Below are 16885 nucleotides of genomic sequence, written 5' to 3'. Positions count from 1 at the left end.
AAACAAGCACATGAGTTGGACCGGATAGGCATGGTAATTGCAGAGCGAGGCTGAATGGATCCATTAAAAATCAGCTTCAGGGAGCTGCATCATCCTTTTATGATGGTTACGAAGAAAGGACCAAAAATAAACGCAGTAGTTGGAGCTGGAGAACAGGGGAGCCACCAAATCTGGTCTGAACTCTGTGTTGCTGCACTTGTGGTGCGTGGGTCCGGGTGCTCCTTCCGCGCTTCGTAGTGCAGGAGGGCTGTGGTTACGTGGGGTTACACAGCTGCTGCTGTCAGGAACCTCACGCTGCAGAAAACGGGTAGGGTTTTGTGTCCTCTCGTTCCAGGATTCAAGCCTCTTGCTGATTCCATCAGTCAGGAAAAGCATCCGCCTCCTTCCTTCTCCAGAGCAGGTTGGACACTTTGCAGAGGGCAGGGGTAAACTTTCCGCTTGCTGTCACCATTCTGCTGCTTCGGAGCCACGTGAGCACCAGAAATGCTGCAATTTGGAGAGGCAGCCCCTGGGAAAAAGCCACAAATGGCTTTAAATTTGGCAGGGTCTGCCAGAGGAGCGACGGGGAGATGCTGGTACTCGTTCCCCCGTAGCCACTCGTGGTGGTCGAGAACAGCATTGCCCCGGGGAGAAAGGTTTTCAGGAGACGTTTGAGTTGTTCTGACTGAAGCTTGGAAATCCAGCTGTAAGAGTATCTTCACAATTTCGGGGGCTGTGGACCAGCCCTGACATACAACAAGAAAATTATTCTGTAATACTAGCTGCTGGCTGGCCCGGCTTTGTGGCCCGTCTTGCGCTTCGTGGGTAATCTGTTGGGATAGCTGGAGCTGGATGCGGTACATCACCGAGAGCCTTCCTCTTGCTGGAGCAAACCCCGAGTCCCTGAAATGGGATAATTCAGCTCGGTGAACCGATTCTTAGTTTTTTGGCTGCTGGCTCTGCTGGCTGGCTGGTCAGAGCCCGGGCCGTGGCTCGGTCTGATCAGGCACCGAGGTTGCGGAGCTTTCACTTTGGGCACATACTTGGGGGTTTTGTGTCTTTTGGGGTGAGACCTCTTGTGAGCAGCAGATTCATTTCTGTGTTTTTTGTAGTTTCACACAAATACCTGGTTCTGGCTCTAGGTGGGCTCTGGGGTTGTCTGGCAGCTCCTGGCATTGGAAATTCAGCTTCTCCTGGCTGGAGCCTGGGTCTCTGAACTCTGTTAAAATATGGGTGTGCTTAGAGCATGGGCTGGAGCACCCTGATGTGCTGAAATCTTTAAGAAAAAAAAAAAAAAAAAACACAAAACACACAACAAAAGCCTGGCTTTTGTACTATGTGGTGTCAGCCAGGAAGGAGCAGTAGGTGTGTACCCTGCAGAGGCTCACCTGGCATCTCCCCATCCCCCTGCTCGCAGCAGGCCAAGTGGAAGAGTAAATACTCCTCCAACCTAATCACATTAAATGTTCCAGAGTGTAATACCTTAATTTGGTTGCTGACATGAGGGCTGATGGGGAAATGATGTGCTAATCAGGAATGACAGCGCTGCTAGATAGGAATCTTTTGTTTCCAAGATTAAGCGAACCCGGCGAGGAGCCTGGTGGGGTGTGCGCGCTCCACGCTGACTCAGAGCACAAAGCCTCGCGTGCAGGCTGAGCCTTCCTGCCCTGGGACTGCCTGGTGCTCTCAAAAACCTCTGCCCAGCCTCTGGGAGATGCAGCCCCAAAAGGTCAGAGGCATCGCGGTGTGGAGGCGCCGCGATTGCGCCGTGAAGATTTCCAAAAAAACAAACAAAAAACAAACAAACAAACAAAAAAAAAACACAAATCGTGGTTTATTTTCTGTGACAGCTTGGAAGCGACGTGCACCGAGCCCGTTAGTGCTCGGTTTCTCTTTAATGTCTAAAATCTGGAGGGGGGTGGGAATCCTTCCTGGAATGCACACCCTGCGCACGACCGCTTTGCAAAACTGTTTGAAAACAATTGCTTCTGCAGGAGTAGGAGCTAATTTGAACAGCCAGTTCTGTCCTTGAGATTTACATTCCGGGATGCCAGAGGAAAATAGCACGCAGGAATTTGCTTCGTGTTTGAGGTTAGTTTGAAAGGAGTCCGGCACTTTTATTGAGGGTGGTTTTATATAGCAGCTCTCAGTGGAAACAGTTTGTCTTTTATATTTTTAGGTTAAGGGATTTCTTGAAGGTCAAACTGAGTTCACACCGTTTTCTCTTCTGCCCTGATGGAGGTAGGCATTATTATTTTAAACGACTCGGGTACAAACTTGGTGTGTGACCTCCCGGGTAAGTTATTCTGTTTAGCTGTAAAAGCAGGTTGATAAAATAAATATGCACACGTCCTTGCCCGGTTTGTGGCAATTGCTGCTTCCATTTCACCCCCTCGAACGGGTGGAAATTTTCCATGAGCGTCACTTGGCATCTCAGCTGAGGTGGTTCGTTGCCTTACAAGGAGCATTGCTCACAGCCTTAATTGCAGATTTCATTAATTAGGGCACTTAATGATCCTGTCCAGGCACTCGCAGCTTTCTCCGATGGGCTGCAGGAAGGATGCGTCACTCGTGACTGCTCTGTCACTCCCTTGGGCTCCTCCTCACATGCTTTGCACATGCTCTGCTTTCGGTATCCACGCACCAGTGATGTTCCCTGCATCCTCGAGGAGGATTTTGGTCCATGCCTCGCAGGGCAGCGTGGTTTTGGGAACATCTGTGCCCCACTGCCAGCCTGCCAGGGGGAAAATGCCCCAGGCTGAGAGGCAAAATCTGGTCTGAGCCCAGCTTTGCACACACAGACTGGAGAGAGATGCTCCTGATGGAAAGCAGAGGAACCTCCCAGCACAAATTACTTCCCAGGAGTGTATTTTTCTTACAGGTTATCCTCTAACATTGCCTGTGATGAGAATATTCTGCTTTAGTAAAGAGGTAGTACAGCAAGTATGTGTCTGTAAGGATAAATAGATGTGAAGTTAATACCTTTTCCAAGCAGAAAAGGTGACGTAATGGGCTGCAGAAGTAAAACTTTATTTAGTTGTTCTCTCATTCAATCACGTTTATGCTCTAAATAGTGGGAAAAGACACAGAACCCACTGCAATGCAATCCACCCCAGCAGAGCTCCCCGCTCGCTGCGTGCTGTGCTCAGGCAGCGAGCAGCATCCCTCGCTTGGTTCCAGCACATTAACAGCAACGTGTGGAGCCGTCGGTGGTGGCTTGGAGGTGTCCAACCCCTTCAGCAGCTCAGCTCATTAGGCAAGGCCAGGAGAAAAATCAGCGTAGGGGTGGGAGAAGGGGAAATGGAAGAGCCGGAGGCAGCACGGCCTGTGCGGTGCTGTAACGGGCTGAGTTCTGGCATTGCTGTGTTACACACGTTGTGGGGTCAGGGAGCTCATTTACTGCCTCTCTGGTGGGATTTGGAGATGTCCCCAGCAGGCTGCAGCAGCAGCACCAGGTGGGTGGCACCTGTCCCCTCTGAAACCTCCCCAGCCATGTCCCAGCGCCGTGCTGGGGAGGTACCGCCCTGGTGGTCGCATCTCAGCTGAGGTTAAATTCAAGTGGTAATTCCAGATACCTCTATTTTCCGTTTTCAGAGCGGAGTTGGAGTTTTTAATGCTTTGTCCTAATGGATTGACTTGCCAGCAGGATGACTTAAAGGATCAAACACCTCCAGGGAGCTGGAGGATTGCAGCCGTGCAGTGTCCACGGGGCAGGGCTGCTCCAGGAGTCCTCCTCCCAGGCCCTCTGGAGATGTCTGCAGGAAGCATTTCTGAGCCTGCCCTGGCCACTTACGGTGAGGCTTCGCTGCTTTGCTTTTCACAGCATCCTCCCTCTGGCCAGAGTGCAGGATCCGGCCCTTCTCCTCTACCTTTCTGTTCCCCATCGGACGCTGTGGCACAGCCGTGGTGCTCTGTGGGTGCAGCTGGCCACGCAGCTACCAGCAGGATTTGCAGGACACTGCTTTTTGTGGTAGTGGAAGCTCTGTCTCCATCTTCTTGCTTTCTTTTCAGCCCTTTTTACTCAAATCCAGCTCTAGGTGCCACCAGGTTTTTGTTGGTATTTCTCAGCATTTGGTGCTTGCGCTGTCTGAACGCATTTCTTCTCTTCTGCTCTGCTCAGAGACCAACTTCTGGGTCCCTGCGGGCTGCGTAGCCCCACTGACTGCAGCAGCAGGACCCCAAACAAAGGCTGTTTGTTTTCATTTTCTCATTTCTCCCCTCTCAGCCCACCGGTTTGCAGATCCGTGTCTCTGATCCGATGCTTTGCTCACTGCTTGGCTGCCCTCGAGGACCCAGCAGTTCTCGGGAAGGGCAGCCTCGTGCTCAGCAGTTCTGCTGGGATTTCTGACGTTCTGGTTCGACCTGAATTATTGGCTGACGTTGTATTGATTGACTTGATTTTAAACGAGCATCACACGTGCAGTGCCTGCAATTTACTCTGCAAGCTGGGTTTCATTTCGAACATGAGCCTCAAGCTCGGCGGCAGCGTTCGGGCTCGGGGTCGGGATGAGGTGGTGCAGTGAGCTATGCAGAAAGTGAGTCTGGGATTAAATTTGGGGTTGCTGATGTCTTGTTAAAGGCTACTTTGAAGGACACAGGCAAAATGTTTCCACAGACCAATCTACAAGGCTACACTCGGTAGGTCCCAAGGCTGGAAAGTTCATTTTTATCTTCATATTGTATCTCTTTGCAGAGTTTATATAATTTGATTTGCTTTTCCCTTACATAAGCACATCGTTACTGTTTGAACCAGAACCTAACCCTCGTCCTGCAGTGGAACATACACGAGGGACCCCTAGCAAGAGCATCACAGCCCCGAGCACGAGCAGCCTGGCCCCTGGTAGCTGTTGGCTGTGGGAGAGGCAGGACTGCAGGTTTCGGGTGGGCATTTTCTCCTTTGTAAAGTCCCGAGGAATTTGGTGCTAGGGAATAAGATTGATGGTGGACATTGAGTCTTTCCTTGAAGACAGGGAGCTTGGACAGACCAAGTTGGATATTTTTCAAATGAAGCCAGTGACGAGGTTGACAGAGTTGGATGAAGTTGCTCAGGGCCTGGCCCAGGGGCTTCCCAACCTCCCTGGACCCCTTTTACTGCATTTCTACAACACAGTCACGGGGAAATGCTTATTTTTTATTTTTTTCCCCTTGTGTTTCATTGTGATCTCTCTTGTTGCAGCCTGTGCCATTGCCTCTCCTCCATTTGCTGGTGTCCTCCGAGAGCTCTCTGGTTCTTTTTTGGCTCCAGCTGCCCTTGAGGATTGTAGGTACCAATAACCATTAACCCCATAACCCTCAGCTTGCAGCGTGGGATAGTGTAAGAACCAGTCCTGAAGATAGAAATGTGTTGGTTTTGTTTGTTTGTTTTTTAAGGAAAATGAAATTAGTGTAAAGCTGAAAGAATTAGAAAATTCGTTTTTGGGCAGAACCCTTCCCCAGATGTTACAGTAGAGCGGGATTCAACTGCCCTTGGCTTTTTTAGGTTATTTTGAGGGTTTGTGTTTGCTGTGATTTAAAAAGATTTGCTAAAACATTGCAGCCCTGCTGGCTGGCCAGCTTTTCCCTGCTTGGGGCGCTGAGCGTCTCTGTGTTTCAGGATGAACCTCCGCAGGCTAAAAACCTGACAATTGAATTGCCAGCGCCTCAGACGATTCCCTTCCTAAAGCAGAGGCTGCCCAGCCCCTGGCATCTTCCCTTGGAGGCTCTGAAACTCTTCCCAAATGTGACCCGGGTCCCTGTCAGCCCTGCTGGGGCGGATGGGGGCGGTTTTCCTGTTTGGGGGGGCTGGAGGCTGACTCACGGCGCAGGAAAGTCCCCGCTGTTGGAGTCCCAGGAGCTGTGAGGCCGAGCACAGCACCAGCCCCGAGGCTTTGCCAAAAGCCACTAATGGGATCCAGCTTCTGGGGTCGGGGACCGAGCTGGTGCGGACCGGCCCAGGGGCTGCAGGCTGCACCCTCGCTTGCTGGCGCGTGGTCCTGGCCCCCGTCCCCCTGCCTCAGTTTCCTCATCTCCCCCGTGGAAAAAGCTTTGAGAGACGTGGACGTTGAGAAGGAGCCAAATAGTAAAGGGAAAACAGTTTTTATTCCCTTTCTGGCAAGGGAGCTGGCCTCCGTGCAGACTCACCCGATCTGAAGCTCCTCTTTAAAAAAAAAATATAATAATTTAAATTTAGGATAGAAAAGGGTCATTTTTAGCTATTTATGGCCAACACCTAGCAGTCCTTCGTGCACCGCTGGTGTGATAGGTGGTTTGCAAGGAGCTGGGAGGACACGATCACTGCTCCTGTCAGCTTAGCCTAAATGGAAAACAGGCAGCTGGTGGCTGGAGGCTGGCTGCGACAGCAACCTAAGTGATGGAGCCCTGAAATTCAGCACAGATCTTGGTAATTCCATTGCTTTTATTTGGATTTTTCTTCATCTATTTTCCTCTGTCTGCCTCGGCAGTGTTTTGTGCGAGTTATTGAAGATGTTTGTGGCTAGCCCTGTAACTAATGAGCCGCCTGCATCCAGCCTTACATAAACTTGTCAAAACATTCAAGTCCAACGGGCTCCTGCTCCCTCTTCTCAAAATTCACCAAGGCCCCACGTTACAGGCTGTAGCAGCTAATAACCTACAAATGGGATTTGGGTTTTGAAGCAGATTATGCTGAGCTGATTTTTTTTTTTTTTAATTTATTTTGTAAGTGGCAGGGCTGCAGCTGGGTCTTCGGAGGAAATCAAGTAGCTGATTGCAGGAGGGGTGGCTCAAATCTGTCTCGGCCGCTCGTGTCCCTCTGCGGCACGTGGTTCCCATGTGGTCAGGCTGTTTCTGCTTCGTGCCTTCCTTCTTTGCTGTTTGGCAGAGGGTTTCAGCTCCCCGTGCAGGTGAGCTGGCACCGCTGCTAAGCCTCAATCCTGCTCCGAGCAGCCTGGCCATCGGCATGGGCACCAAGCACAAGCTCTGCCCTCCAGCACTCGTGGGTCCCCAGAGGGCTCCAGCAGCTGGGACTGATCCCGTGCTGATCCCCTGCACAGCCTGGAGCCCAGAGAAAGGCTCCTGTTGAGTGCAGAGCCTCAGCAGAGCTTGACAGTGAAACATCGAGTTTTGTGCTCGCTGCCTGCCGCCCTTCTGGCTTTCAAACGAAAGGAGGAAAGTCACAGCAGTGTTTTGCTCTGAGACCTAAAGGGCAGCCGGACCAGGCTGCGTTCCAGAGAAATGAACAACCTTGGAAATTATACGTTGAAAATACTTGAAAAATAGGGATGGGTTTGTGTGTTTGTTGGGAAGATGAAGTGTCCCACCCCGCCTCCTCTTGCTTTATACTCCATTTTCGCTCTCCCGTGGCTCCGGCACTGAAGAACTTTACTGTGTTTGCAGGGTTTATATAACGCACACACTCATTCCCATGTGGGCTAGAGCCTTTAACGACATGTTTTGGTCAGTTTTACAGTCGTTACGGTGACATAATAAAATTTGTCGAGACCCTATTAAAGTGTGTTTTCCAATTGCCCTTCGCCCCGTGGAGGTGCGAACAGCGTCCTTGCGAAGCGCAGCTCGATGCTGAAACGAGAGCAGTTTCCTTCTGGTAGAAATGTTCCTGAAGCTTAAAATATTTTTTGATGGTGTCCTAAAGAAGCAGGGTAGCATGTTAAAACCCAGCTCATTCGGTTCGCTCTTTAAAGCTGCAGCTTCTGCCTTAAAAAATAAATGAATAAAAGCAGGCTCGTGTCATCCTTATGCTTTCGGTGGCCTCGATGCCCTTTTTTTCCCCCGGCTTCATCGCCAAGGGAGCTCCAGCCCGAATCAGGAACGTGTTTCCAAAGGCGTGGATGCTAATGCGAGCTGCAAGCGCTGCTTCATGCCCTTCTTTCCCAGGGATTTACTGAAAAAGGCTGCAAAAAGAAGCACAGCGAAAGCAGAGCCTACGTTGCTGTGCTTGTTGCTGGCAGTGCTGTCTGCTCTTGGTCTTCCCTGCTGGTTCAGAGCCTCGGTGTGCTCTGCCAACACCTCTTAGCTTGCCTGTTTCTCTCGGAGGGTTAAATACCTACACCTTTGCTTAAGCCGTCCGGTTATCCGATAGGACAACGTTCCCGGGGGACCGGAGCTCTGTCTCATCAATTCTGCTTCAGCAAAGACGGTTTTACTTGACACCTAATCAAACCATACTCACTCGCTGCCGCTACGACTCCGAACTGTCATCTCAGAGTTGTGTGATTTTTCACGAGCGCGGTGCCAGTGGAGTTGAGGAGACTGTGGTTTGGTTATAGCTCGGGGCTAAACTAAGCCAGATGTTATGGCCTTTATTTGAAGTCATTAGCTCTTCGCCAGTTGGTCCGCGCGCATTCCTTTCATTGCTGGAGCGCTTTCCTTTTCTGAGAATATCGCCTTCTGCAGGGAATCCTGGTCGTTGTTAATAAACTACTTCTGGGCATTTCAGGAAAAATTAAGTAAAGATGTAATTTACAGAAAACAAACAACGTTCTGGCTGAATTCCCACCGTGGATAAAGAGACAGGAGACCTGCAGCAACCCCAGAACACGCAGTATGGCCAAGAAGCAAAAGAAATATCAAAGAAACCTTCCTCAACCTTGTTTTCAAGAGGGTTTCATCTGGGATAATTGGAAGGAGGACGGAGGGGAATTTCCATAGATAATTTTTGGAGCTGGGAGGCTCGAAGTTGTGCTTTGCCAGTTGATCTGGACAATATTGGGCAACTTCTGTGCTTGGTTTTTCCACAGCTGTTGAATGGGCATGTTGCACCTAACGAGGAACTTGAGGCTTTATTCAAGCTCGTTAGCTGGTTTCTAGTTCTTAGAAAAAAGGCAACGGAGAACTCCACCGCAGTGTGCAATGACAGTGGAATACCATAATGAGACCAGGCTTTGCCAACCAGCAGATTTTAATTTCATGATAAATATCAAAACGCTTTAATTTATATTTTTTTTCTCTTGCAAGCAAAGAGCTGTGAGCTTCAGCATTGCTCCAAATGTGCAATAATTGCTGAAGAAGCTCCTTGTAGGAGCTCAGCTGCTAACCATGAGAATTCAAAGCGTGAAGTGTGGTCATCAGTTCCTACCCTTTTTTTTTTTACTATTTTATTTTGTTGCAGTTTAGACCATTTCTGAAAACAAAAGCCGTTGCCCAAGATGCTGCTATCTTGCCCTTTGAATTTTGTTTGGAAACGTAATGAGTTAAAACTTGCTGCATTTTCACGTGCCTCCTTAGTTTGTCTTAGTGCTGCACTTCTCCAAAGTTCGTTTTAATTGTTTAATAATCTCTATGACACTCATGATGAGTGACAATAGAATTAAGTCGGAGGAACTGCACCTCTCAGGAATTTGGCTGCAGAAGCTACCTGCGTTTCCCACAGCTGAAACCTTACCTCATTTTACTAGTATTTGGTTGCCTGGCTAAGGATAAGCCAGAAATAAAAAGTTGAGCAACAGCTCTGGTTTTAGCAAAACGGGTCGATGAAATAAAAGATGGAATTTGAGGCAGATCAGTCATTTCCTCCATGCTGTCCAGGCGAGCACCAGGATGTCCCTGTTTTGAATTAGCTTTTCGGAACAAACAGCACCCTACAACACTGGTCGCGTGATCTGTGCTCATAGCCTCCATCACGTCTGTCCGTGCTGGGCCAGTTGTGTCGGTTCCTTCTTTAAAAAGGGTCAAAACGTTTTTTTTATACGTACATAAATGAGTAAAACATGGTTCTTGGTTGAATTTGTCACCCTTGGTCAAAACCGAAGAAGTTGGTAGGAGGCTGGGTTGGTAGTGGAGGTGCCCCGCTGAACTCGGCAGGTTCAGGGAGCCAGGATTTACTCCCGTGCAGTTAAATCCTAAGGACCACTAAGCTGGGTTTGAGCTTTCAGAAGATAAATGAGCCTTGTCCTCTGGTGAGATGAGTTACTTCCAGTAATAAACTTTGCCTGATTGGGTACTGAATTTGCAAAATAATTATAACTATTTCCATCCCAGCTTTCATTCCAAAGTGTCTCAGACCATTAAAAGAACAAATTAAACTTCAGAGAGCCTCGTCCACGAGGGAGGTGAAGCTCTGTGCTGGTTTTACAGCCTAGGAGCTCCCGTGGAAGCACTGCTGCAGGTAGGGCAGCTCTCCATCCAGCTCCTCCATCCCAGTCCCCACCGCCCAGCTCCTGGTCCAGGCGGGCACGCTGCTGGTTGCAGCCACGGCTCTCTTGGCAGGTACAAATGGCTTTTGTGTGCTAGATGCTAATGCATGCAAATTAAGGTTTCTCTTCACCTGGAAGGACAGCTTAACCCCACGCAGCAGGGCTGAGTTGCAGGGTTGGTTTCGAGCCCCGCTGTAATTCCGTAGCCTTTGCCTGACTCGGATGTTGGGCATGGATTTAGGTCCCGGAGTTGAGGTGTGAGGCCATGCTTTGTTGGCAGGCCGGAGCTGTAACCTGATTAATCTGAACAGGTAAAAAGTAAAACGATCCATCAGCAGCACAACTGGCAGCGCGGCCCGTCGAGTAGTGAATTTTTCATCAGGGGGCCATTAGAGAGGAGGTGTACGTTACTGAGGGTGGTAGAAAGAGGAGAAACGGAGCCAGGCTTTCATCCGGAGGGATATTGCCTAACCAGCGAGGAATCCTTTCATCAATAAATTATGAGAAGAATGGGAGAGTTTCGAAAGATCGGCCTGTTAACGTGCTCTCATCCGGCAGATTTTGGGAACATTAGATTTTGGCCTGGGATGCCTCGCGGGAGCCGAGCGGCGACGGCGCGCGGCGCCTGCGCACCTCCTCCGGTGGGATCGGCAGGGCACCCCGCATCCATCAGCGGGGAGGAGAGGAGGCAAACGCGGTGTGGCTGCTAAGCCTCTGTATTGAATAACGAGGGGGGAAAAAAGAAAAAAAAAAAAAAAAAAAAAGCAGCAGGCATCCTTTGTTCCTTCACCTGGCTGCCGGCCACGCCACTCGGCGGAGCCTCCCCTGGAAGGGTGGCCGTGGCGGGGCCCACATCTGCTCCGCTTTCCGACAGCTTCTGCTTGGTGCCGGTGGGGAACCCCAGCCCCTCGCATGTGTGACGGCTGCCGAGCCCACCTCTCCGAGGAGCAGACGGGTTTTGATCCGTCTTGGAGTGACCGAAACACGTTTGGAGAGGCAGGGGTTGGAGCGCTTGTTTCAGCAGGATTTCAAACGTTCGTGTCTTCAATTTATTGCAACCTCTGTTTGACTCGGAGCATAACAAAAGGCACTTTTAGCGCCCTTAGGGGAAGGTTTCAGGGTGCTCTGCGGATAGTTGATGATCCATTGAGCAAGAGCTTCTGCTTGCTGCAGGGACCAGCTCCTCGGCCGGGCTGGCACGCCGGGGAGGGGAGGTGGTGATTGCCTGCGGTGGAGCAAAGCGGCTCCTCGAGGAATTGTACCTACGCATCCCCGTCCCTCCTTCCTTGCTCTAACGAAGGAGCCATGCTCCCTTCTTTGTGCGAGCTGGCACGAGAACAAGAAATAAGTTATAACAGAAAGCAAAAGAATTCGGAGCCGTGATCGAACTCCCGCAGTGTTTACGGGGTGGAAACTTACCCAGAAATGCAGTTTTCCAAATGCCTCTGACTGTCAAAGTTTTTTTGTTGCTGGCTTCTTACTAATTCGGAGTGAGAAGCTCTGCACCAGCTTCCCAGAGCGAGGCAGTCGGGTGCTCCTCTCTGTGCAGCATCTGCCAAGTGCTGAAGGTTTTCCTCTGCCTGGGGTGCAATTTTTGTCTTCTCGGTGCTACTGCTAATTAGTGCCCAACGAGCATATGGAGGGCTTGGCTCCCAGAGTTTTGAGTGCCTTGTATTGTACCCATGCTGGGTGCTGAATGGGTGTTTGCACCCTCACACCCTACAGAGCAGCTCTTTGTGAACTTCCAGACCCTGTTCTATGGCTGTATATTGTGTACGCATGTAAAATCCCTACGGGGAGAGTTATCACACAGTAGTTGTGGGAGAATATGCCCCACAAAGCCAATTTGCCTTCACCCACCTGTCTGAAGGCCATAAATAGCAAGTTTTCTGAAGATGAGGTGGCTTTTCCCAGGAGAGAAGATACCTCAGATCCCTCCACGGAGAATCTGCTCTCAGTTTGGATGTTGGCGAAGAACTGACGTCTTGGAGACTTGCTAATAATTTATATTTTTCCAAAGCAATCAGCCCTTGGGGGACAGCAAGGTGAAGATTTCCAACCTAGAGGAGTTGGCGTCAGCCTGGAGCAGGCTGCAAATTCAGGGTTGTATCCCGGGAGAAGAGGCAGGAGGTGCTGGCATTCTTCAGTGTTTCGACTGGCAGTTTTTGCCTTATTTTGATCCTTGCCACTGAAGCCTGCCTATTCCAGTAATTGATGCTACAGGAATTGGTGATTAATATCCCTGTGTCCTTTCCTTCATGAGGAGGTAGATTTCTCTACCATATGCCAGCTGATTTTACCGATCTTTAAATTCCAGGGGAATCCCACGTCTGCTAACACCTCCAAATCAGAAAACTTAGATGGGAAATAACTTGGAACTGAATGAATCTTTGTCACTTCACCTTTGTCTTGTGTTTCACGTGGGAATATCCAAGACCCCGTTGTAGAGTGGTGTTGATGAACGTGGCTGTATGGACTGTCCCTGGCACAAGGCATTTTGGTAGGAGGTCTCTAAATGACATGATGTGTGGTCTCTGGGTGCTTTGGCCATCCAATTTCTTACAAACACAGGGAAACGGGGACGTTTTCATGGCTCGTGACTGAACCACAGACCTGCTCTGTCGCCTTGGCCATGGGAAGAATGGCATTGAAACCTTAGTTTACCCACCTCAAAGGATGAGTGTGTAACCACGTCCTCCTAAAAGCAGACCAAATGCACAGAGAAGAGTTTTATCCCAATCACATTAGGGGTGTAAAGCTGTAACTGTTTCCCTTCATACTGTAATGAATCCTCTTCCAGAGAAGCTGCTGGTTTTCTGTTGCAGGCTGTGTAGGGCTGAATCGATTCGGGAGAAGTTTGTGAGGGTCCCTGGGTGCTCAGCACGATGTATTTGTGAAACTTTGACCCGTGAGGTGTAACAGCAGCACGAGGATGTAAAGTTGAAGGCAATACCAGAGGCACGTCCTCAGCGCTGTCCTTTTGGAGCAAGAGTTTAACAGGCTCAGAAAACCAATGGGCACGTTAGGGCGAAGGAAAGGAGGAAGCCAGAGATCTCGTATCAAAACAAATCCTGCCTGGAAGGTGCTTCCAACTGTTAGGATGGCTGCCAAGCTCGTCTTCGGAGCTCCCCACTGCCAAAATTCCCGCGAGGGCCCATCGGGGATTTATCAGATCAGCCAGGAAGCCGAGCAGCCTCGGTCCTCCTAGCACTGAGCTCGGTGTGGTGCCTCCGAGGGAAGGCGGGCACACAGCTGCCTGCAGGAGGGGAGAGCCTGGCACTATTGAGGAGCCAAAAAGCGGTGCCAAAATATTTTGGCTGAGGTGAGGGACAAATTCCCACCTTTACAGAGTGGCTGTGCTGCCAGCTGATGGGCAGCACCTTTGGTACCACTCGCAAGCTGCTGCAGTGCCCACAGGAAAGTGCCCCTGCGTTGCACCAAGGTAGTAACCCATCCTCTGAAATCTTTAAGCTTGGCTTTTGGCTTTGTATTTGGGGACATCAAATACGCAGTGCTTTCGTAGCAACACATGAGCCGGAACAAACAGCGGTGGTGGCGATTCGTGGAGCATCCAAGGGTCCCCGTGGGGTTATTTCTGCGTGGTGGGCTCCTCCCTGCAGCGCTGAGAAGCTGCTTTCAGCGTTTGGCAGTGGAAGTGGTGCTAGAAAGGCTTAAATCAGACAAGGAGAGAAGTTGATATCCAGAGCTCGCACATGGCAGTGTGCAAATTGAGTAGTGGGCTCTGCACGGTGCATTTCTTTCCAGTCTCACTGCTACTGCAGTTCTCTATCTGTTGGTGTGGCTTGAAAAGGTATAAAATGAAGGGAGAAGCAGTGAGGCATCATTTGGGGCAGTACAATTATTTCCCTTTCTTGCTGGTGGTCATAAGAGCAAGGACGGTGTTAGAATGCATAAAAACTGGGCTGGAAAATGCCTCTTCAAGCAGTTATGCAAAATAAGCAAACACAAAGCTTGGGGGGCGCCTTTTATTTCGCTTTCTTTCCTGAGATGACCCGAGTAAAAATTCATCGGGGTTACAGCTCACGTGCGCAGGCAGCATCACCGGCACATGGTGAACTGTGGGTTGGAAGTGACAGCGAGCATCTTGAGGCAGGAATTTCTTACCTCAGCGCTGGCAGCAGTGCAGGTGCTCGCTGATGCTGCGATGATAAGAGCTGGAGAGCTGAACCGGGAGAGAGAAAAGGTGGGGGTGGCAGGCGCTGACCTGAGAGAGAGGGGGCAGAGGGTTGGGCGAAGGCTGGTAAGAAAACTGCTGCAAAAAAAAAAAAAAAAAGGAAATGGAAATAGCCTGGCACATGATGGGTATCTAGTGTTTAGAGGAGAAAACTTGTTTGTGGGAGCAGGGACCTGTGAGCAACGTTTCCTGCTCATGGTGCCAGCAGTCATGCCCTCGCAGCAGGGGTGAAGCTCAGGGGTCTCACATTTGCCACCGCCCGTGGTTCCGGGAGGTGCCTGGTGCATTTTTTTACACCTCTAAACAAGCTGCGTGTTCCAGTGTAAAAAAAAAAAAATAAAAATTACATACGCCCTTGTGCTCAGATTGCAACTGATTAAAAATACAGTTATTACTCACCCGATTTTATCGAGACTTTCCATATCCTAAAGGGCCTTACACGGGCTCCAGATACCATCACCTGAACTGCAGTTGAAGAGGCATGATCTTAGCACTATTTAATTTTGATGAACCCTATTTTCTTGTTTTGAGATGTCAGCTCACAGGCGCATGCCTCAGCCGTCAACTCGCTTGTCAGTACTGTGCTGTTTGGAGTCTGCCCGAGAAGAAAAACAAGATCATGAAAGATGGAGAGCAATAAGCAGTTGAGAGATGCATAACAAAGTGGGTCGTGCTTGCCCGTGTCCGCTCTGAATTGCTCTGGGATCCGGTCAGATCATGTTCAAGCCAACCCAGAGGTTTTGACAGCTCAGAAACACTCAGCGAGCTTTATCAGCCAAAGATTTTTAGATGAAGTCTGGGCTCCACAGTGGTCTGATGCCAGCAACCAGAATAATTAGTGTTTCTACTGCTGCCAGCTCTGAGGTTTTTTTTTTTTTTTCTTATTTAATATGATAAATGGTGACAGGACCCTTCTGTCTTTGCCATACTGAAGTGGGAAAAATAATCCTGGCTGTAGAGCTGCATTAAGTGGTGGGCTTAGCTCAGATGTGGAGGCTGTAGCAGCAGGTAGACCCTCAAACCAGCCCCCAGCGAGCTCCTGGGGAGGAGGAGACTTGCCTTGGTTCTTCTGGCCTTGCTCATACAGCTTTGGTTGATCTCTTGTGAATTACTGTGCTGGGTACATAAGTAATTACATGGAGCCCTGGTCGGCTGGAGCTCAGATTAATTAAATCGGGATTACTCTGCTTTTACCTACCCCTTTAAACAAGCACGCGTGCTGGCCCAGTGTCCCACACTGCCTTCCTGGCCATGTGTTGCAGCAGAAAAACTGCAACTGCTGTCCAGGGAACTGGGCAAAATGCGAGAAATGCTCTTCTAGAAAAGCTGAAGATGTGTTACTGTCTGCTGAGAGGTGGGCAAAGCTTTGTCCTATCTGGAGCCTGGACTAGAGTGTGCATCAAACTGCTGAACAGTAGCTGGTAACTAAGAAAAAAATCCAATTTTTTAATAATGCAATGTTTTTGACTATGCATTTGCCACCCAGGCCCTTTCTGTGCATTGTTGCCTTCTTTGACATGTTTCTATCCACTAACATCTCTGCAGTAGCAACTTACTGTTGGACACAACATGAGGTGCAGCGGTGCCGTGCCTCGGAGATGGTCACTTGCACCCTCTCTGCTGGTTAACATTGTCTGAAACAGACAAGGCAAAGATGGTGAAGCACTTGGCTATGGCAAAATGCTGCTTTAAAAACATGCCCCAGCACTTGAAAATCATAAACGAGGCACTTCTGTGTTGGTAACTCACCACCCAACGGGCAATGATTAGGAAATAGCTGTCAGAGAAGAGCCCCTTGTTGGCTTTCTGCTGGTGAGCAGAGGTGGTTCCCATGCGAAGCTGAAGCCCTTCAGAGGTGGTACAGGTTGTTGGCACAGAGTGCTCACAGCTTTTCGGGGCTGAGCTGTAGGTTTGGGTTTTGCTTGCTGCTTTTCTCTTTGTCCAGCAGTGCTTCGTGGGCCTGCAAGCGGGCGGGCAAAGAGCAAAATTAACGGAACGTGTTCTGTGTGTTTTCTTTAATAAATTTACAAAACCATACAAATTCCCCTTCGTGTGCTCAGGGAATGGAAGTTTTTTCTTTTTTTTTCTTTTTTTTTTTTTTTCTTTCCTCTGACTGTCAGTCCCGACTGGATGCCTTTGCAAAAGTTTTTCTTGAAAAAAATCAGAAAATCAATTCCGACCATTGCCTCTTCATGCCGAGAGCACTTCCATTAATATCAGATGGGAAAGTCAGGCCAAACACTGGAAGTGGATAGAGTTTGAATTTGAAGGAAGGTTTTGTGTATGAAACTGAGAAATGCTTCCCGGTCTGACACCAGTGATTGATTGCAGTTCTGCTGAAGATTAGCCAGACGTTTTAAGCACCGCAATTATTCATGTTTTCATAGTTAGATGCTATATTTAAACTGTGTCTAACAATGTATGTACACTGGGTTATGCTGCTGCACAGACCCCGCTCCTGAGTGGGGAAGGAAAATGTGATTTTTTCTTTTAATTATTTTATTTTTCCAGATACGTTTTGTGCCATGTGTGCTCTCTAACGTAGCTAACCCAACGAACACATGATGTCAATTATGGCTGCGCTGCCCTTGGCACCGGCACC

General features: G+C 49.5%; 1 protein-coding gene and 1 long non-coding RNA gene across 9 annotated transcripts in view; both read left to right on the top strand.

Moving 5' to 3' along the window:
* EXOC6B (exocyst complex component 6B) overlaps positions 1–16885 on the top strand; it is a 271298-nt gene that overhangs the window by 213998 nt on the left and 40415 nt on the right. The gene's annotated exons all lie outside the window — the stretch shown is intronic.
* LOC311436682 lies at positions 4466–5364 on the top strand. The gene is made up of 3 exons (XR_014693027.1): positions 4466–4617; positions 4710–4860; positions 5156–5364. It is a non-coding gene; the product is annotated as an uncharacterized lncRNA (long non-coding RNA).

The sequence above is a fragment of the Aythya ferina genome (assembly GCF_964211825.1).
Source record: "Aythya ferina genome assembly, chromosome: 4".
Lineage (NCBI taxonomy): Eukaryota > Metazoa > Chordata > Aves > Anseriformes > Anatidae > Aythya > Aythya ferina.
Note: the sequence above shows the minus strand (reverse complement) of the source record. Positions and strands in the feature narration are given on the sequence as shown.